At 41.2% G+C, this 22,183-nt stretch overlaps 3 long non-coding RNA genes across 3 annotated transcripts; 2 read left to right on the top strand and 1 right to left on the bottom strand.

The window, feature by feature from the left end:
• Window positions 1-562: 562 nt before the first annotated feature.
• On the top strand, window positions 563-4,637 carry LOC309717375. Its single transcript, XR_014279676.1, has 2 exons — window positions 563-1,269; window positions 3,235-4,637. It is a non-coding gene; the product is annotated as an uncharacterized lncRNA (long non-coding RNA).
• An 11,885-nt stretch (window positions 4,638-16,522) lies between these two features.
• LOC309716953 lies at window positions 16,523-21,813 on the top strand. Its single transcript, XR_014279593.1, has 5 exons — window positions 16,523-16,560; window positions 17,165-17,223; window positions 17,601-17,738; window positions 19,289-19,320; window positions 19,406-21,813. It is a non-coding gene; the product is annotated as an uncharacterized lncRNA (long non-coding RNA).
• Window positions 18,052-19,407, bottom strand: LOC309716954. Its single transcript, XR_014279594.1, has 2 exons — window positions 18,296-19,407; window positions 18,052-18,208 (listed from the first exon to the last, which is right to left on the bottom strand). It is a non-coding gene; the product is annotated as an uncharacterized lncRNA (long non-coding RNA).
• Window positions 21,814-22,183: the final 370 nt, after the last annotated feature.

Raw genomic sequence — 22,183 nt, 5'->3', positions numbered from 1 at the left:
CCTCAGCTACATTAGTTTCTTAATCTTTTAGACGCCTGTTGAAGGCCAAATGGTTTGTTTCAGATTTCACTAATGTAAGAACTCTTCGTTTTGTGCCTTGAAAATATGTCGCTGAGATAATCACAATTGTAGCTGAACTAATAAACTACACAAAGGATGCTTCTTCACCCAAGGGCAGGAAGACGCTGCCTTATCTTGGTCTGTACTGGTTTAAACTGATAATCTGCTGTCTCATGAATTTTACCCTCTATATAAACTGTTGTACTTGTGAATAAAGTTGAGTCACTTTGGGAAGACAATCTAAAGCAGTCTCTGTTTTCTTGTTCTCCCAAGCTGCTCCCGAGCTGCTCGTACTAACACGCTGAATGGCATGCTTGAATATTACTTGAGAATATATTTGACTGTGTTACAGACTAAGGGACATTCTCTGCTGATAGGTGAAGGTACATTCTCTGCTGATAGACGTCCACGCCTCGGAGGAAGCCGATCCACGGAGTAGGCCCTGGAAACAGTTTCCTTCAATTTTGGTGTCAGAAGTGGGATCCTGACGAAGGTAGGCACGTGTCTTTTATTTTATAAGACTGTGTTATGCCTTTCTCAGTGATCCACATAGAAACGGGATACGCTGACGAGGCCTTCTTCAGTGGCCCACATAGTAACAAGTGGGATACACTGAGGAGCCTTATTTAGTGGCCCACATAGAAACACAGGAAGTTGCCTGTTGTTTTGTAAATAAAAGCAGAAAGGACACAGGAAGTTGCCTGCTGTCATAAACTAAGAAGTTGCTCACCAGCAGAAAGGACACAGGAAGTTGCCTGGGGTCATAAAACGAGAAGTTGCTCGTTAAAAAGTGAGAAGTTGCTCACTAAAAACATAAAATTGCTAGCAAAAAATCAAGTAACCTCAGGTGTGCCACAGCAAAAATAGAAACTAACTTAAATCCTTCAAAGCGTCTAAACCCCTCTGGAAATCACTGACCATGGGTCAGAATAATTCAAAGACCTTAGACGGGTCCGATAAAAAATCAAAATTAACTGTAAAACCGAAAAAAATAAAATATAAAATCACAAATAGCGGCTCAGTACGACTCCCACTTCCGGTTACGTTTAACCCACGCTCGCGAATCAATGAAGACTTCCATGATTACGTATCCAGAACATGCGGAAGTGCTTACGTGACTGATTTCGTCTCAAACTTAAGAACTATAACTTTAATGCATCCTAATGTATTTCCGGAGCCCTATCCCGAACGATTATCGCCAGAAAACAGGTCAGTAGAAATGTTAAATACTATTTGTGATAAGAAAAGTAGGCTGATTAAAAAGTCCTGTAAAAAATATATGATAGAATGTCGTGATGTGACCAATCGCATGCTACCACTATGGAAAAAAGGACCCGAGCCAGACGTAAATGCTTTAAATCAAGCCAGTGTAGGCTCTAGTAAATCCACTGCAGAAAAAACTAGCCTTATATGCCCATCCGTTCAACCTACGGCTCCGCCGCCTTATGATGAAAAAACAGAATTAATAGCTGCTGCGGCGGCTGCACGTCATCAGCGCGTATATCCTGATTTAACAGCAGAATCCCAAAAGAGTGAGGAAGGCACTGAAATGACACCTAAATTAGAAGAAGATGACTGGTTTAACCTAGATCAAAGACAGGAACGAGAATACACTGAACGAGAAAGAGAGTTACAGGAACATAAAAAGCAAACAAAACAGTTAATGACAGAGTGTGAGGAAATCATGAAAGACCCTTTAACTGAACGTACGGAAGCCGAACTGCAGGAAGCCGTTTCTGTCATAGATAATCATGTTCAGCGCCACACTAGAGTAGCGAATGGTTTGACTGTGCCAAAAGCAATAACTAACACCAGAAATTTAATAAGGAACTACTTAAAGCAGAAAAAAGAGGAAAAAACTCAAGAGGGCCCCCACAAAAACACCCGTTATAAAGAAAAGCAGGGATCACAATTTAATGACGTCAGCACCTCCCTCCCGTTCATGATAATAGGGGACATGTGTTGCATTCAACCCCCTAAAATTTCAGAGTTAGCAGCAACCATTAAAGAACTTCCCGATCCTCTACAAAATCCTACAGCCTTTGTTTCTGCATTACAGAGAAGTACCAGATACCACCACTTGGGTGGGCCTGACTATAGATATATATTATGTCAACGAATCCCAGGTGTGACTGAATCTCAGCTTATTGAAGAAGTAGAGGAACTACACCCTAAAAATGACCAAGCAGCCAACACCACCTCGTTTTTGTGGATAAATGATGACAAAATCACAGCCTTTTTTCAAAATCTAAAGAGATTTCTGCTCACAATGTCTAGAGATAAAATTGATTTAAATGCAGTAACCATGTGTAAGCAAAAGCCAGATGAATCCATTCTAGTGTTTATGAAACGTTTCACACACTGCTGGACTAATGAGGCATGCATGCCTGAAGGAGGAAATGATCAGATTTTCATAACAACATTCTTAAACAATATTCATCCAGAATGTTCACAACTATTGAAGCTGACTGCCACTGATAACACGCAGTAAAACGCATATTAGCAACCTGTCTAACATGTGCACGAACTAATGTAGGAAAACCAAAAGCAAAACATCAGCATTTACCACAACCAGATTTCCCATTTCATACATTACAAATTGATTTTACACACATGCCAGCACAAGGAAGCATCAAGTACTTACTGGTAATAGTGGACCAATTTAGTAAATGGGTAGAAGCTTATCCAACCTCAAAAGAAACTGCAGAAGTAGTCTGTCAAAAGTTGTGCAATGAAATAATACCCAGATTTGGAATACCTCACCAAATTAACAGTGATAGAGGACCTTCATTCACATCAGAAGTAATTCAAAAGTGTGCTAAAACTCTAGCAATAGACTGGAAATATCATGTGCCATACCATCCTCAGAGTTCAGGAGTTGTAGAAAGAATGAATAGGACCATAAAAAACCGCCTGACTAAAGCAATGATAGAAACAGGAATGACCTGGATCAAACTACTTCCTCAAATCCTCTGCGAGATTAGAATGACTCCATCCGCAGCAACCAAATTATCTCCATTTGAAATAATCATGGGAAGACCGTTTCCAACACCATGGTCAGCCTCCAGAGGGGCACCGCTATTGGAAGGGGACATAGACACTGCATTGTCTGACTATGTTCATAACCTGGTAGAAACACTGAATAATAACTATCAGAAAGTTTGTCTCTCTCAGCCTCTCCCTTCCATAGATCCAACCCATCCGTGGAAACCAGGAGATGCGGTATTGGTAAAGTCGCTAAAACCAAGGGCACTCGGGGAGGCCGCGTGTTCCAGCCCCCAGACTGTACTTGCAGTGACGAGAACCAGCATCCTAACAGACGGACAACCTCAGTGGATTCATGCCAGCAGGGTTAAGACCAGCCCCACCAAACCACCTAAGGCGTCGGATCAAGTAGATGACGTCTCCGGCGAGCCAGCGCCCGGATTCAATACACCTATAGATGACGACTCAGGCGAGCCAGCGCCCGGATCCAATCCACCTACACACACACAATCACTGATTAACACACAACGCCTGAAAGAGCCAAGACTCAGAAAGCCCTTTGATCCCCTGCCTGAACAACAACAAGGTACTCGAACATCCAGCAGGAACAGAAAGCCTAGAGTACCACACAATGTCTAACCTGATAAAGATAGACTCGTTTCATCCTGATAATGGAGAAAATGAAATGCCCATTGTCATCACACGACGCTTATACGGTGTCTCTCGAACCTGGGACCAGGCCAGGAGACGACTAAAGAACTGTCTTTTTTATATATTTAGGTTATTAATCATATCTACTGCATTAACCTTAGGATTTTTATTTACTATTTCGTATTGTAAACTGCAACCCTGTTCACATTTCTGCAAGCCACATTTTCAATGATAACCCATATAGCTACTAGTACAGCTACTTCAATGTATTTGCAATTAGCACAAATTGATCCTGAGGATGTGCCAGATGTTACCAATGATGTTCCTGATGTGTGTATTGAACATTAGGTTGTGAACTATTACATTTTATGATTTGCTTTTTATATTATGTTATTACATTTGTGATTTTTCCTTTCTATTTGAGTTATTATTTTTAAAAATAATAAAAGAGGGGAACTGTTAGGTATTTTAGTACCATGGTAGCATTTACTGGATATTGTTTTATAGTGACATTATGCAGGAAAACTCTGTCATTCAATAAGGCCCCTTTGTTTTAGTTATTTTTCTCTTTGACCCAAGAATTGATGTGTGAGAATCACAGGCTGGTACAAGGTTGAAATACCACAGAGATCACTCCCTCAGCTACATTAGTTTCTTAATCTTTTAGACGCCTGTTGAAGGCCAAATGGTTTGTTTCAGATTTCACTAATGTAAGAACTCTTCGTTTTGTGCCTTGAAAATATGTCGCTGAGATAATCACAATTGTAGCTGAACTAATAAACTACACAAAGGATGCTTCTTCACCCAAGGGCAGGAAGACGCTGCCTTATCTTGGTCTGTACTGGTTTAAACTGATAATCTGCTGTCTCATGAATTTTACCCTCTATATAAACTGTTGTACTTGTGAATAAAGTTGAGTCACTTTGGGAAGACAATCTAAAGCAGTCTCTGTTTTCTTGTTCTCCCAAGCTGCTCCCGAGCTGCTCGTACTAACACGCTGAATGGCATGCTTGAATATTACTTGAGAATATATTTGACTGTGTTACAGACTAAGGGACATTCTCTGCTGATAGGTGAAGGTACATTCTCTGCTGATAGACGTCCACGCCTCGGAGGAAGCCGATCCACGGAGTAGGCCCTGGAAACAGTTTCCTTCAGTAAGCATCACAGCAGATGCCTTTGTGTCAAAGTAGCTGAAGATAAAACACAGAAAAACATGAAGGTGGTTTTCCTGGCCTGGGATTTTATAAAAATATTCTGCAGTACATCAAAAACGAAAGAAAACCATTAATCAACATATGAACATTACCTCTGAAGTTACAGAGGTTTTATTAGAGACACGGTTAAGCGTTTTGCATTTTGAATAATTTTAAAAAGTTTAAATTTGTTCAGTATTGAACAGCAGAAATGAGGTTTTCTTTTCGGAAGAATGTAAAAGGGAAAAAAACAGCGGCCGACAGCGCTGTAAACAACGGTAGACTTGTGCATAACAAGCAAGCGAATAATGAAGAAAGGGAAACTGTTCTTGAAGTACACAGAGAGAGAGAGAGAGGGCGAGAGAGAGACAGAGAGAGAGAGAGAGACAGAGAGAGAGAGCTGTGCATCGCGGTGGAAGCAAAACAGTAAAAGTCAGAGTGAATTCATGACGATGTTTATGTGAATCTTCTTTTGCTGCTGGTTCGGTCAATATTGTTTGGAAAGAGATCAAACTAACAGCTTTAGAATCAGCGCATAAAGGGCGTGAACACAAAGCGCGGACCCGCCGACAGATCAGAATCAGTGAGCTGTCGGCTTTCAGCCCCGACCGTGTCCGTGCCGTCGGGTGAGAAAGGCGACATCTAAATGATTCTGATCCGCGGGTCGTGCTGTGTGTTTAAGTCTTTGTGCAGAATCCGTGTTCCTGCTCTCATTTACTGTCTTAGCTGTTTGGTGGTTCTTGAAATTTTGTGAGATGTCACCAGAGATTCTGGCATTTCGGGCAAAATAAATTTATATTAAAAAAATCGATTCAGGATTTTAATTAATCGATTTTACGTTATCCAAGCCATAATCAATCTTAATCAATGAATCGATTATAAAAACCCACCCCTACTCACTACCACGCACGGGCTTACACGGAAGGAGGGACGCACTATCACCATTGTTGCACATTTGAGCTGTTGTCACATTGCTGCACTGTAAATAAATGCACTGTCATTATTTCTGAGCTCCGCGCCTGAGTCCACTCTTTAACAACCGTGACAGGTCCGAGGCTTTTGCGGCCTGCTCTTTCCCCGATCTAGTTTTGCTCATATTTCGTACACCGTAGCCTTGAAGATGTAAAAAGTGCCTCAGAGCAGCACACGGGCGTGTTATCATACTGTTGTTAAAAGTTCGTTAGTTTTGGAGCAATGGAATTATGAAACAAGTTAGTCCATTGAGGAGCCCTGTACAACACGTCTTCACATGGCTACCAGACACGCCCCCCGTCATTTTGTTATTATTCAATTCAGAACTGCCCAGACCAGACACAGTGACGTTTCACCAGAATCCCTTTGATCTCTGGTCTTCTTTATGACATCAGCACACGAAAACCTATAAATAGGGGAGAGGTTCTCACTCTTGGCAGTCTTTCAAAGAGAGTGGAAGAATTCACTAGGCAGGAAACTACTGGAAACTTGCGTTTCTGACACAGTCGACGGTATTTTTAAAAAATCTTTTAGTTGGTACAGAGATTTAGCATCAACTTCAATTTGAAATATGAGTCTGTCAAATCCTGTTGTATGCAACATGAGAGCCGAGAACGAAAAACTTAAACAGCAAATCAAAGAGCTGAAAAATGAGAATAAAACTCTCAAACAACAAAACTCTACCATACGTGACCTTAAAGTCGAGAACGCCGACCTTAAGGAGCAAAAAAGAGAGCTCATAAATGAGAACAAGATTCTCCAAAAAAACATTGAAGTTCTCTTCAAACGAAGTGGGTTCTCTAAAAACAAGAGGAAAAGAGACCTGCAACTAGAGAATGAAACAATTCACTTCAAAATTCAAGAGCTGGAATATTGGAACCAAATTCTAAAGGATTTAAACAGCTCCAAAACCAAAGAGATCCAGCAACAGAAAGAGGTGATGCAGGAAATGGAGGCAGAAATCAGAGAGTTGCAAAGCAGCAAGACAGGCTTGGTTATAAAAGTGGGAGACATGGAAAAGGACAACCCGTCTTTAAGAGAGGAAAATGATGTGACGGTAAAACGCATGTGTGAGCTGAAAAGGGACTTTGAAAAGGAAAAAGATGACATGCAACAGGAAATACAGGCTGTTAAAACTGAGCTCCATCAGGCAAACACAGCCTTTAAAGAGTTACAAGAGAGTGAAGAAAGAAAAAGGATCATGAATGAGGAAAACAAAACAACGGACAGTGAACAGCTCAGACAGACCCTGGAACTCCAATGCTTTGCACATGAAATTGACATATTGAGGCATAACGAACTTCTTGAACAGGACCTCCAGGAGCTTTCCAAAAGGAGTGGTGATTCTCAAAAAGAACTGAAACCACACGATGAGGGTGTGAAAGGAGAATCACGGATCTCCAAAGCCACTGAGAAAGACTCCCAACATGATTTTAACGTGACCAACAGAGAAAAGGAGTTTTTGTACCATCAATTTGAGGCAGTGAAAAGAGAGCTCCTAATTGAGAACAAAATTCTCCAAAGAAACGCTGAAGTTCTCTTCAAACGACGTGGGTTCTCTAAAAACAAGAGGAAAAGAGACCTGCAACAGAAAGAGGTGATGCAGGAAATGGAGGCAGAAATCGGAGAGATGCAAAGCAGCAAGACAGGCTCGGTTATAAAAGTGGGAGACATGGAAAAGGACAACCAACATGATTTTAACAAGACCAACAGAGAAAAGGAGTTGTTGTGCCATGAATGTGAGGCACTGAAAAGAGAGCTTGTCAAGAAAAATCTGTGTAATGTACAGGAAGCCTTGAAAACAAGACATGGCGTTGGGAGTCTGAGCTTGGGTTTGCAAAGTTTCACAGGAAGCACATAACAATCTGATAAACAACTACGATGTCCAAGTTGACATACTCAAACAACAAAATAAGGCCTTGGAAAATACGGTTAGTGACCTTACCAAAAAGATGTGGAATGGACGGGAAGCGATGAGACAAATGGAAAAGAACTTTCAAGAACAAAGGAAGCTACTCGAAAATCTCCGAGGAGAATTCGAGGAAATTTAGCACAACTACGACTTTGGCCCTCCCTTTTAAACCTGGTTAACGCAGGTTCAATAGGGCTATAACTTAGACAATGGAAGTTCATTTGATTTAATTGGCCCAAAATGAGTGACTGCACCCAGACACTCAGTAGCAAAAAAATTACAGAGATTCAAGAGAGAAAACTGTTTCTGCATAGACTCCTATAGTACTGCAAGTCGTGTCATCGCTTGGTGTCCTGCATAGAGTGCAGGTTTAAGGTATCTACGTATCTTTCAGAATTAGAAGCTATGCTGCGTCAGGGGTTATAACAGCTGTGCCCCCCCCCCCAACCGGTCGAGGCAGATGGCCGCCCCTCACTGAGCCTGGTTCTGCCGAAAGTTTCTTCCTGTTAAAAGGGAGTTTTTCTTTCCCACCGTCACCAAGTCTAAGGAGCTTGGAGAAAAGCGCCTGGACTTCTTTAACTTAAAGAAGTCCAGGCGCTTTTCTTTCCAAGCTCCTTAGACTACTATGGCCTTGATGACTGATAACCTTCACAGACACTGTCATCAAGGGTTTGCTCACAGGGGATCATCTGATTGTTGGGGGGTTTTCTCTCTTATATTGTATGGTCTTTACCTTACAATATAAACAGCCGAGAAGCGGCTATTTTTGCCATCCGGTGCTTTAGAAATACATCTTAGCTGAACTGAACTCCATAACATCTGGACCGAAATGCCTACACACAACGGTAGGCATTTCAATCAAGAGCTCTGTCCAAAACGTTCAATGACAAGCATCAGCACCAGGATTGTTTTTTAGCTCACCAACAGTTCATGTTCCCTACCCATTTTTTATTGTAACTGCAACTTTGTAAGACTGGGTTGGGAGATGTTCTTGTGGTGAGCTTTTATTTACATAATTGGTTTCTTTAATAGTGAAATAAAATAAATTTGTATAACTGGAAACAGCGTTCTCCTGTGTGATTATCACATTGTATTCTTTAAACCATATAACAGAATATATAATATATATAATTTACTCATAGTAATATTAATATCTAATGTGATTGAGTTTCCTTATCTCTACTTATGTGCTGATGTGTTCACTGAGGCCATTGTATGGTCCATTTTGGCTGCATTTCCATGTTTTAAACATGAAATTTGCTTATTTAAAGGGTGTCTCATGTATCTCTTATGCAGAAATATGTGTTGCCTAGCTGGACAAATGTAGCACAGGTCTACTATTATTGGTCACGTGTGTTTTCCCCCCCAGCCATCATGTTCTGTTTGTGCTTAGTTATGTCCATGTCTTATCTCCTGTCCCCTTTTCCCTCTGTATGTATTCACAGTGTACGTGTTCCTCGTCGGTTCGTCATGCTAAGTCTGCGTGTCTTATTGTATCACTCCAAATCTCACTGACTTTAACTAATAATAACTGTTTGCTGAGTGTTATGTCTAAAAGGTATTGCACAATCGCCTCTAGTAGAGGATCAGGTTTGTTTTCCACTGATAATGGATTTTAACATGACTGACCAATGATTGTGGAGCACGTCAATGTAGGATCTTATAAATACAACGAGCAAACTTAAATGTTTTAAAATGTTCAAAAAATTAATGTATTATATTTCTGAAGTATGACGGAAGGAAAAAGTTACATTTTTTTCATATTTTAAAAAAAAATCCATGGGTTTAATGGGTCCATCATCACTATATTGAGGGCCTTGTATAATAGCCCAACTGCAAAAGTAAAGATTAACGGTGAACTTTCAGATGCTTTCAAGCTTGAAAGGTCCACAAGACAAGGATGCCCACTGAGTCCACTCTTATTTGCTATTTTTATAGAGCCATTGGCTGAAAGGATTAGGCAGAATGGTAACATAAAAGGGATTAATATCACTGGAAGTGAGCAGAAATTGGCCTTGTTTTTGAAGAGTAATACCAGCCGGCAGGTGTGGCAAGGCATCCAGCACCTAACCAACTATAAGATCAATCTCGGAGCTGCGGACGGTGACCTGGAGCTGGCAGAGGAGCTGAATATCTTCTTTGCCCGCTTTGAGACCAGGGTACCGGAGGTATTGGAGCCACAGCAGCAACACGCCACCCATAGCAGCACCACCCTCACCCTGGAAGAGCACGAGGTGAGGCGCATGCTGCAGGCTGTTAACCCGAGGAAGGCGGCGGGTCCTGATGGTGTGCCAGGTCGAATATTGAGGGATTGTGCAGGACAGCTGGCTGGGATCTTCACCAGGATTTTCAACAAATCCCTCGCACAGGCGACTGTCCCACTCTGCCTGAAGTCCTCCACCATAGTCCCCTTGCCTAAGAAGCCCCACATCACCGGCCTGAATGACTACAGACCGGTGGCACTCACCCCAGTGGTAATGAAATGCTTTGAGAAGCTGGTCCGCAGACACATCACAGCAGCCCTGCCCCGCAGCCTGGATCCACACCAGTTTGCCTACAGAGCAAACCGATCCACGGAAGACGCTGTAGCCACAGCACTCCATGCTGCATTAACTCACCTGGAAGAGCATGGTAGCTATGTGCGGATGCTCTTCGTGGATTACTGCTCAGCTTTTAACACCATCCTTCCACACAAACTGGTGGCCAAGCTACAAGACCTGGGGCTTCCAGACAGCACCTGCATGTGGATCAATAGCTTCCTCTCGGGCCATAGACAGAGAGTCAGAGTTGGCCATCACACATCCTCAGCCCTGAGTCTCAGCACTGGCTCACCCCAGGGCTGTGTGCTCAGTCCACTGCTCTACTCTCTCTACACACACGACTGCACTCCTCGCCACCACAGCAACATCTTTGTGAAATTTGCAGATGACACCACAGTGGTGGGGCTCATTTCCAAGGGAGACGAGTCTACGTACAGAGACGAGGTGGAGCAGCTGACGTCATGGTGTAAGGCCAATAACCTCCTCCTCAACACTTCAAAAACCAAAGAACTCATAATAGACTTCAGAAGGAAAAAGGCAGAGATCCAACCACTATTCATAAATGGGGACTGTGTAGAAAGGGTGGCAAGCTTCCGCTTCCTGGGAGTCAATATAGAGGAGAACCTTTCCTGGAGTGTGAACACCTCCGAGCTGCTGAAAAAGGCCCAACAGAGACTGTACTTCCTGAGAATTCTCAGGAGGAATAACATCACACAGAGACTGCTGGTGTCCTTCTACAGAGCCACCATTGAGAGTGTTCTAACTTACTGCATATGCATCTGGTACACTAGCTGCACAGGGGCTCAGAGGAAAGCACTCCAAGGGATCATTAACACCGCCCAAAAGATCACTGGCTGCCCTCTCCCCACACTGGAAGTTCTACACAACGCCCACTGTTTTAAAAAGGCCCAAAACATCATAAAAGACACCTCACATCCTGGCCACTCCCTGTTCGAACTGTTGCCCTCAGGCAGACGGTACAGGGCAATCAGAGCAAGGACTAATAGACTCAAACACAGCTGTTATCCAACTGCAATAACACATCTGAATACTACAAAAAAATGTCCATCACGCCACTCTTGTGTTAATCTATGCACGGTCTGAAGCATGTGTGTGGGAATGTATGTGAATGTTTTACTGTTATATCTTATTAGTATTTTAAGTATTCTATCTATTTTATTTATTGAATTTTATTGTTTTATTTATATTTTGATATTGCTAGGGATGATGCAATGATCGGGGACCATTCTTCATTTCGTTGTTCTCGTGACAATGACAATAAAGTTTCTGATTCTGATTCTGTTTGCAGATGACATTTTGGTTTACTTATCAAAACCTACCGAATCACTTATGGAGCTCATGTCAGTGTTAAAGGAGTATGGGCTATACTCGGGATATAAATTGAATATACAAAAAACACAAGTTCTTAGTAGCTTTTATAGCCCTCCCCAGAATCTGCTCAACAAATACAAACTAAGCTGGGACAAAAGAACTATCAAATATCTGGGCATAAACTTATCAATGGATATAACTAGCTTGGAAGAAATCAACTACCCCCTACTTAAAAAAGATATCATGCTAAATATTAGCAGATGGTCTATCTAAGCATTTCTTCTAGAGTGGACATCATAAAAATGAATATGCTCCCAAAGATATTAAACTTATTCCAGTCTGTTTCTATAGAAAACCCTGATAGATACTTTGTAGAGTGGGATAGGACCCTCTCAAGATTTATATGGGCGGGTAAAAAGCCAAGAGTTAAGTTCAAAACACTTCAGCTTCCCAAAGATAAAGGAGGATTAGGCATCCCTTGCCTACAGGATTACTACAGGGCAACACAAATAAGAAATCTGGTGGGCTGGTGTAAACCCGGATACTGTTCAACAGAGAGACGAATCTGGCATTAATATTTGACATCACAACAGAGAGACGAATTTGGCATTGATATTTGACATCACAACAGAGAGACGGATCTGGCATTGATATCTGACATCACAACAGAGAGACGAATCTGGCATTGATATTTGACATCACAACAGAGAGACGAATCTGGCATTGATATTTGACATCACAACAGAGAGACGAATCTGGCATTGATATTTGACATCACAACAGAGAGACGAATCTGGCATTAATATTTGACATCACAACAGAGACACGAATCTGGCATTGATATCTGACATCACAACAGAGAGACGAATCTGGCATTGATATTTGACATCACAACAGAGAGACGAATCTGGCATTAATATTTGACATCACAACAGAGACACGAATCTGGCATTAATATTTGACATCACAACAGAGACACGAATCTTTCATTGATATTTGACATCACAACAGAGAGACGAATCTGGCATTAATATTTGACATCACAACAGAGAGACGAATCTGGCATTGATATTTGACATCACAACAGAGAGACGAATCTGGCATTGATATCTGACATCACAACAGAGAGACGAATCTGGCATTAATATCTGACATCACAACAGAGAGACGAATCTGGCATTAATATTTGACATCACAACAGAGAGACGAATCTGGCATTAATATCTGACATCACAACAGAGAGACGAATCTGGCATTAATATCTGACATCACAACAGAGAGACGAATCTGGCATTGATATCTGACATCACAACAGAGAGACGAATCTGGCATTAATATTTGACATCACAACAGAGAGACGAATCTGGCATTGATATTTGACATCACAACAGAGAGACGAATTTGGCATTAATATTTGACATCACAACAGAGAGACGAATCTGGCATTGATATTTGACATCACAACAGAGAGACGAATCTGGCATTAATATCTGACATCACAACAGAGAGACGAATCTGGCATTGATATTTGACATCACAACAGAGAGACGAATCTGGCATTGATATCTGACATCACAACAGAGAGAAGAATTTGGCATTAATATTTGACATCACAACAGAGAGACGAATTTGGCATTGATATCTGACATCACAACAGAGAGACGAATTTGGCATTGATATCTGACATCACAACAGAGACACGAATCTTTCATTGATATTTGACATCACAACAGAGAGACGAATCTGGCATTAATATCTGACATCACAACAGAGAGACGAATCTGGCATTAATATCTGACATCACAACAGAGAGAAGAATTTGGCATTAATATCTGACATCACAACAGAGAGAAGAATTTGGCATTAATATCTGACATCACAACAGAGAGAAGAATTTGGCATTGATATCTGACATCACAACAGAGAGACGAATCTGGCATTAATATCTGACATCACAACAGAGAGACGAATTTGGCATTGATATCTGACATCACAACAGAGAGAAGAATTTGGCATTGATATTTGACATCACAACAGAGAGACGAATCTGGCATTAATATCTGACATCACAACAGAGAGACGAATTTGGCATTGATATCTGACATCACAACAGAGAGAAGAATTTGGCATTGATATCTGACATCACAACAGAGAGACGAATCTGGCATTGATATCTGACATCACAACAGAGAGACGAATCTGGCATTGATATCTGACATCACAACAGAGAGAAGAATTTGGCATTGATATGTGACATCACAACAGAGAGAAGAATTTGGCATTAATATTTGACATCACAACAGAGAGACGAATCTGGCATTGATATCTGACATCACAACAGAGAGAAGAATTTGGCATTGATATCTGACATCACAACAGAGAGAAGAATTTGGCATTAATATTTGACATCACAACAGAGAGACGAATCTGGCATTGATATCTGACATCACAACAGAGAGAAGAATTTGGCATTAATATTTGACATCACAACAGAGAGACGAATCTGGCATTGATATCTGACATCACAACAGAGAGAAGAATTTGGCATTAATATCTGACATCACAACAGAGAGACGAATCTGGCATTGATATCTGACATCACAACAGAGAGAAGAATTTGGCATTGATATCTGACATCACAACAGAGAGATGAATCTGGCATTGATATCTGACATCACAACAGAGAGAAGAATTTGGCATTGATATCTGACATCACAACAGAGAGAAGAATTTGGCATTGATATCTGACATCACAACAGAGAGAAGAATTTGGCATTAATATTTGACATCACAACAGAGAGACGAATCTGGCATTGATATTTGACATCACAACAGAGAGACGAATTTGGCATTGATATCTGACATCACAACAGAGAGACGAATCTGGCATTAATATTTGACATCACAACAGAGAGACGAATCTGGCATTGATATTTGACATCACAACAGAGAGACGAATCTGGCATTAATATTTGACATCACAACAGAGAGACGAATCTGGCATTAATATTTGACATCACAACAGAGAGACGAATCTGGCATTGATATTTGACATCACAACAGAGAGACGAATTTGGCATTGATATTTGACATCACAACAGAGAGACGAATCTGGCATTAATATTTGACATCACAACAGAGAGACGAATCTGGCATTAATATTTGACATCACAACAGAGAGACGAATCTGGCATTGATATCTGACATCACAACAGAGAGACGAATCTGGCATTAATATTTGACATCACAACAGAGAGACGAATCTGGCATTAATATTTGACATCACAACAGAGAGACGAATCTGGCATTGATATTTGACATCACAACAGAGAGACGAATCTGGCATTGATATCTGACATCACAACAGAGAGACGAATCTGGCATTAATATTTGACATCACAACAGAGAGACGAATTTGGCATTAATATTTGACATCACAACAGAGAGACTGGATGTCAATGTCAGAAAGATGACTGTGATGTCAGAACCCTCTAAATCTTGTAATTTACAGATGGTAAATGGCCTGTATTTGCATAGCGCTTTACTAGTCCCTAAGGACCCCAAAGCACTTTACACATCCAGTCATCCACCCATTCACACACTGGTGATGGCAGCTACATTGTAGCCACAGCCACCCTGGGGCGCACTGACAGAGATATTTAATTCCAAATGATTTGACTGCATCATTGCGTCTTTGAGTTATGACCCAAACTCTCTATCAACTTTGTGAATAAATTCACGTCCCCCTGTGACCTCATAATTACACCACAGTTCAGATGGCATGAATGAGTCATGAGGTCACACCAACAGTGACAACATCAGCAGTGACATCACTAAAGTTGCCAGGTGAGTCCATAAATAGAACCCGTGACGTGGAGCAGGTACCGCTGTTTTGGACAATGCCACGACGCAGGTATAGACGCAGACATGCGAGGTCTTCTCGCCCCGTTCGCAGACACAAGAGACCCCACAAGGCCTCGGGTGTCCGCAGACGTGGGAGAAGATACCGTCGCAGACATTAGACAATCTCAATAAACATGTAGGATGAACATCAAAACTTTGGTCCAATCAAGTTTTTTTTAGATAACATATGTTGTTGTTGTTCTGTGTGTGTTTGTTATCAATGTTGTGGAAAAAAGTTAAGCTTAGTAAGCCATCAAGCACTGATCACTCGTAGAAGAGCACCAATAGGAGACAGAACTAATTAGAAGGTGTTATTATTCAGTCTGTACATCGAATAGAAGGCACTAACCACAAGGTGATCTTCAATTCATCTCTGTGTGAATGTGAACGGGGCGAGAAGACCCCCACTAACTGCATGTCCCTAGACTGTGGGAGGAAGCTCGAGAGAACATCCAGACTCCACACAAAGACCCCGGCCTGATGAGGCTAGGGTCCTGAGTTCGATACCCTAAACTGAACGCAGGACAGAGGAAGGGATGGGTGATGTTCATGTGTGCCCAGGTGTATGATGTGGCTCTTTGTCTGTGACTGGTTGGCTGTCCCAGCCCTGGCCCTTCATGTATTTCAGTAATGTCCTTTTCTCCCGTCTCGTTTCCATGTTTTTCCCTTGTGACCCATTCCTTCTGTCACGTGTGTTTCCCCCCCAGCCATCATGTTCTGCTTGTGCTTAGTTATGTCCATGTCTTATCTCCTCCAGTCTGCAAGTTGCATCCACAGGCAAGATTAATATACCCCTTCAAAGTGTTTTTTTTTTCTTTTCTCTTGATATTCATTAAGCACTCTTTAGTTGTGTGTTTCAGCTCTCAGACTGATATTTATGCCCCATGATTAGCACTGTTAATGTGTTTGGTATCCAGGGAGCACATCCAGTGTTGGGGTGCCTGGTTATGATCCTCTCACTCATCCAGCCCATCGGGGCCTTGCTGCGCTGCGGACCACAACATCACCTGTATGTATCCATCTGTGTGTGTTTAATTAATATACTATATCATGCCTATACACATTTAAGAATACTCTGTTCAAATATTATTTAAAAAAAAATTAAAAATGGCCTCACTTTTTTTTTCTCTACAATTATTTAACAAATTTTGAAAACACGATAAACCAAAGGAATGGGGCAGTACATGCTTAATGACTAAATGCACTGCTCACGCGGCAAAGTGAGGTTATAAAGTTATTTGATAACCCTAAGAGTTGTATTCATACTTCAGCCATAAAAGTTTTTAAAATTTCAAACTTTTGCAAAGTGTAGCCTGCATGTGCTTTATCAGAGCACACTTTCACACTGAAACACCAAGTAGGAAACTAATTTGCACATGACTCGTGAAAGTTATTCCTTCCTCTTAGTAATAATGGTGCTTTTAATAAATATAGCCTGGTTGTAGCTTTGGAGGCCAGACTCAGTAAATGAAATATTTTTTAAGTGAAATATAGATTTAGTAAAATTGTATGTTCAGTAATGATACTTGTTTTCATAAATTGGATGCAGGAGAAATCTTAGACAAGAACTTCAGAAGCTGATGATTTTATAGTTCTTCTCTTTTCTTTGATAGGAGGTATCTGTTCAACTGGACACATTTTTTAAATGCGGTGGTAATAAAATCTATAGCTGGTAAGCTTGTGTTTTACTTCATTCTACCATCTTGCATATATGAATAGAATAGAATAGAATTCAACTTTATTGTCATTGCACATGCACAGGTACAGGGCAACGAAATGCAGTTTGCATCCATCCAGAAGTGCTTAGTGATATAGATATATTACAATATATATTAGCAATAATATAGATATGTAAGTATATTACAGAAATGGGTCTATTATGTTATAATGTACACGGTATGAAGTATGTTGTGAATATTCTATAACTACAAGTATGTACAGGCTGTAGTGAGTACAAGCTATGTACAGGATATGCTAACATTTTCAATAGCAGACACACTGTCACCCATGCTGCTCGTCTTAAAATGCCTGCTTCTTTGTGTCACACAGTGGCAGCCATATTTACAGGCCTGGACAGGATTGACAGTGATGATGGGTGGCTATTGAAAGTGATGGGTGGCTTCTTTGCCTGGGAAGTTCTCTTCATCATCATTTTGGAGGTCCATGATTGGGTAGTTAAACACAGAGGTAAGCCTTTTTTTTTGCATTTCAGTGATGAAGGAAAAAATCATCACTACCCATATACACTTTAATGACAAAAACCAATCTAGACCCAACAGTCCATTTGCACGGTGAAGAGCCACCTGATCAGTTCAGCAGCATTTAGCTGACTGAGCGAAGAGTATAACCCCTGTACACCTCAGAATGTGGTTGGATGGGTAAAATAAACAGCACTGTATCACAAGATTTTCTGTGTATAACACAGCAGCATCAAATATTTGTCACGGTACGGCATGGCACACCGTGGAAGGAGTGGGGAAGGAGGACCCAGGCGCGGTGCTCTACGTATAGACAGTGTTTATTTACAGAGGGTGATATCAAACAACAATAAATCCCCGTGTTTCTCCCCAGACTCCCGTGTCGTGTCCTCCAAGTGCTCTCTGCTCCCGTGTCTGCACTCCCGGTGCTCGCTGCTCCTTAAGCCTTCCACGCTCCTCCTGCGGGAAACAATAGCGGCAGCAGTCAGGACACTGAACAATGGCAGGCATACACTACACGACCAAAACCTAAACTGGGTAACTAACGTGGAGTCCCAAGCAATGATCCCGCGTCGGTGGGAGCTCCAAGACTCTCTTAAGTAGCTCCCCCGACGAGGCCTGATCAGCAGCAGGTGTGTGGCTTCGGGTGTGGCCAGTCCCCTTGCAGGGCCACACCCTCCAGGCCTGACGCCGCCTATAAACAAGTGCTCAGCCACCCACACACACATATACACAAGCACAGGGAAGGGGGAGCAACACCAAAATACACAGCAATAATAATAATAATAATATAATACATGACTGCTCAGGGATCCTGGGTCGCCCAGTCCCAGGACCCTGACAATATTGGTATTTATGAATTGATGAGTGAAAACGCGTAAGAATGTCTCAATGGTAGTCTGCTGGAACAAAAGCTGTTACACTTTAACTGTGCTGAAGTACAGCGACAAAGGAATCTTTATCTTTCGATTTATTAAATGCATGAAAATACTCTGGGAATACTATACACGAAGGCTCAGCTCATGCACCACCAACCTAATGTTATCAGAGAGAACTTGCATTGAATTGTCTCAACTGAGACTATCCAATTTTGGACACGTGTAGTTTGACAATGCTGTGGCTCAATGTGTGGCTCAGTCACACAAATTATTAAAAAAAAATATGATCACAACCTCTTTGTGTCTACAAAAACTGGTTAATGTTTGGTGATTTTTAAAAAATGTTTTACCCCCCCGTGCCGCACACACTTTCCATGACCAATGGCAACTTGACATGCTAAATGTTTACATAGAGCTTCCAGCACATTGTTATCGTTCTGAAAGTTGTTGTTTTTTTGTTTTTTTTCAATCACCACAACTACTCAACTCGACTCAATTTTATTTAAATTGATTTCAAATTGTTCTTCTTCTGTTAAAGCTTAAAACTAATATCATAACTCAACCTGTATAAATAAAATGATTAAAAACATAGCTGACTGCTTTAGTTCACTTCAGTTAATGTGCCCTGCAATATTTCACTGTTCTTTGCTCTGGGTTTCAGATGATACTGCTGATCAAATGGAATCAGCATTGGTAAGCTGAAAGAAATATAAAAGCAAGCAATCACTGATTGCCACAAGATGGAGTATTTCTAATATAATTTTACTTTTTTTGTCAGGTCAAAGGTGACAGTTGCCTGATCGCTGTGTACCTTCTGGGAAACCTTTGCTTTTTGGTGGCACTTCTGGTTGGAATTGGAGAAAAATGAGCAGCAGCAGAATCTTCCAGAGTGTTTCCCTGTAGTTTTGTTGAATTTTATCATCAATTTTAACATACTTGATGAGAGACTGCACTGGAAATTCAGACCCACTGATGCATCAGTTGGCGAATCCTGGAAAGTTTCTCAGTAATGTCTTTAAAAAATATTACTTATGTTTTTTTTCTCTTTTGCTTTTAGTTGATAATTAAGGTGTACTTTCAATCAGCATTCAATTTCACTGGGCCAAGCATTACTGTCGTGTGTGTGTGTGTGTGTGTATAATATGTCTCACAGTTGCAAAGAAAGAAGTAGTTTCAGTCGCCTTTAGCCTCCACTCTGGCTGCCAGGTAAACCAGTTTCATTTTACAAGCTGGTTACATTTTTTAAGCCAAACAGCAATTTTGTATTAAAAAGTACTTTTAACAATTTTTCCTTTTACATTTTTAAATCAGGTCAACTCGACCCACATCATAATGGGAGGGTTAAAGCCCTTTTCACACATTAACATCTGTTAATATGACAGCATCTATGTATGAATCTGCACCTTTGTCACTTTCATTTGAAAAAAAAAACTGTCATTGATTCAGCTCCTGAACTTCCCATTTAATGTACATTTTTTCATATATTTCTAATAATCTTGCTGTCAATAACAACTGACAATAAGACAACAAATTTTTAACTTCATTAAATTGAAAATTATGTATGTCAGTGTAGTAGTGTTAAATGCTTACCAGGTTCAGATGCAAATGAAGAAACTCCACTCAGGCAAGTCTGCTGGACCAGATGGAGTGAGTCCCCTCAAGGCCTGTGCCCCCCAGCTTTGTGGAGTCTTCCATAAACTGTTCATGCTGAGTCTGAAGAGGGTCCCAGTGCTGTGGAAGACATCAAGCCTCGTCCCTGTACCAAAGACGCCACGTCCCAGTGGCCCCCAGGATTACAGGCCTGTGACACTGACCTCCCACATCATGAAGACCCTGGAAAGGCTCATCCTGGACCAGATCTCACCCATTGTCAGACCACATCAGGATCCCATTCAATTTGCTTACCAGCCCCGTCTCACAGGACGCCATCATCTATCTGCTCAATCGTGTCTACATCCACCCGGACCAGCCGGCGAGCACTGTGAGGTTCATGTTTTTTTTTTACTTTTCCAGTGCTTGGTGATAAGCTAACAGCGATGCAGGGGGATGCTTCTCTAGTGTCCTGGATTGTTGATTACCTGACAGGAAGACCACAATATGTGCGTCTTCCACATTGTGTGTCTGACAAGGTAATCAGCAACACAGGAGCACCATAAGGGACCATCCTCTCCCCCTTCCTCTTCACCCTCTACACCACAGACTTCAGCCGCTGCACAGAGACCTGCATCTTCAGAAGTTTTGATGTAAATTTGTAAGTTTTGATGTAAGTAAATTTGCGGTCAATTTAGACTCAATTCAAAATCTCCTACTTGGGACGAACACTAAATGTAAATAGCTGACTTTCTAAATAAACCTATCCATCTTTGCAAGGTCAATTTTTGCTTTCACTAAATTCCAAATGTTTAGCCATAATTAGCTTAGCTGTCCTACTCTTGTTACTGCTCTTTCCTACTGCTGTTACAATCAAATGAACATCTCTGCAAAGATAAATTAGCTGAGACCTTAGGTTGATGGTAGTTACTAGCAAACACAGAAACTTACATACACTATATAGTACAGTTCTATGATACATCACCAAATAGAACAATTTGTGGCAATGCAGACAAGCAGAGAAACAGTTTAATTAGTTGAATTTGTTCACTTGATCGGAGGTGTGTTTCCTGCAGATATACAACATCGGATCTCAATGATTTTAAATGAGTAAAAGCCCTTGTGCGTTTAACCGGATTATTTATACCTTTAACATTCCAGCTTATAAAACGAAGAGCAGATGACTTTGCGAGCTTGCCATTCAGGTACCAAAATGCAGGTGCAGAAAAAATATGTCCCAACCTCTGGAATAATAAATCTTTCGTGCTTGAATCGATACGGTCCAATATCCTCTTTTCAGAGCTAGCAATAGCTCTCATAATCTCACTCATGTCATGGGGTGGTGCCTCCGGTCTGTCCTCAGCATGGTCCTGTCAGGATCTGACGGCGCCCTGACCGGTGTTCTGGGAATCCATCCTACCTCAAAAAACATCCTACCCAATGTTTTCAACTGCCCCTCCGACAGCCAAACTCATCTGTTCTCTGATTGGATAATTAAATTTGTGATTGACATGACATTTGCCAATCAGATGGAAGAAAAACGGGGTCAAAATTCGTACTTGTAACTTGAAACTTGAGTGCAGTTTCACACGTATATTTTGGCTAAGTCCACACACAAATCTTTTTTACACACACAAATTACTTTTACACATACAAATCCTGATTTACAAGTACAAAATATTTATGACCACAATTTGAGCCCATAGTTATGGTTATGGTTAGGGGTAGGGTTAGGTTTAGTCACAAGTCACCGTAAAATTATAAAACGGGTAGGACGATTTATCAGAGTAGGATGGTTTCTCAGAACACCGGTCGACCTGCCAGTGTGTGTATATCTGTGTGCGTGTGTGTTGCATCTTCAAAAAATAAAAATACAATAACTGAGCCTTACACCGGAGTATCGTTGCACTGGTTTACTGAACCTTACTTTCAGGGCATGTACAGAACATGAGCATCCATTTTCTAC

Source organism: Aulonocara stuartgranti (assembly GCF_965226115.1).
Source record: "Aulonocara stuartgranti genome assembly, chromosome: 11".
Lineage (NCBI taxonomy): Eukaryota > Metazoa > Chordata > Actinopteri > Cichliformes > Cichlidae > Aulonocara > Aulonocara stuartgranti.
Note: the sequence above shows the minus strand (reverse complement) of the source record. Positions and strands in the feature narration are given on the sequence as shown.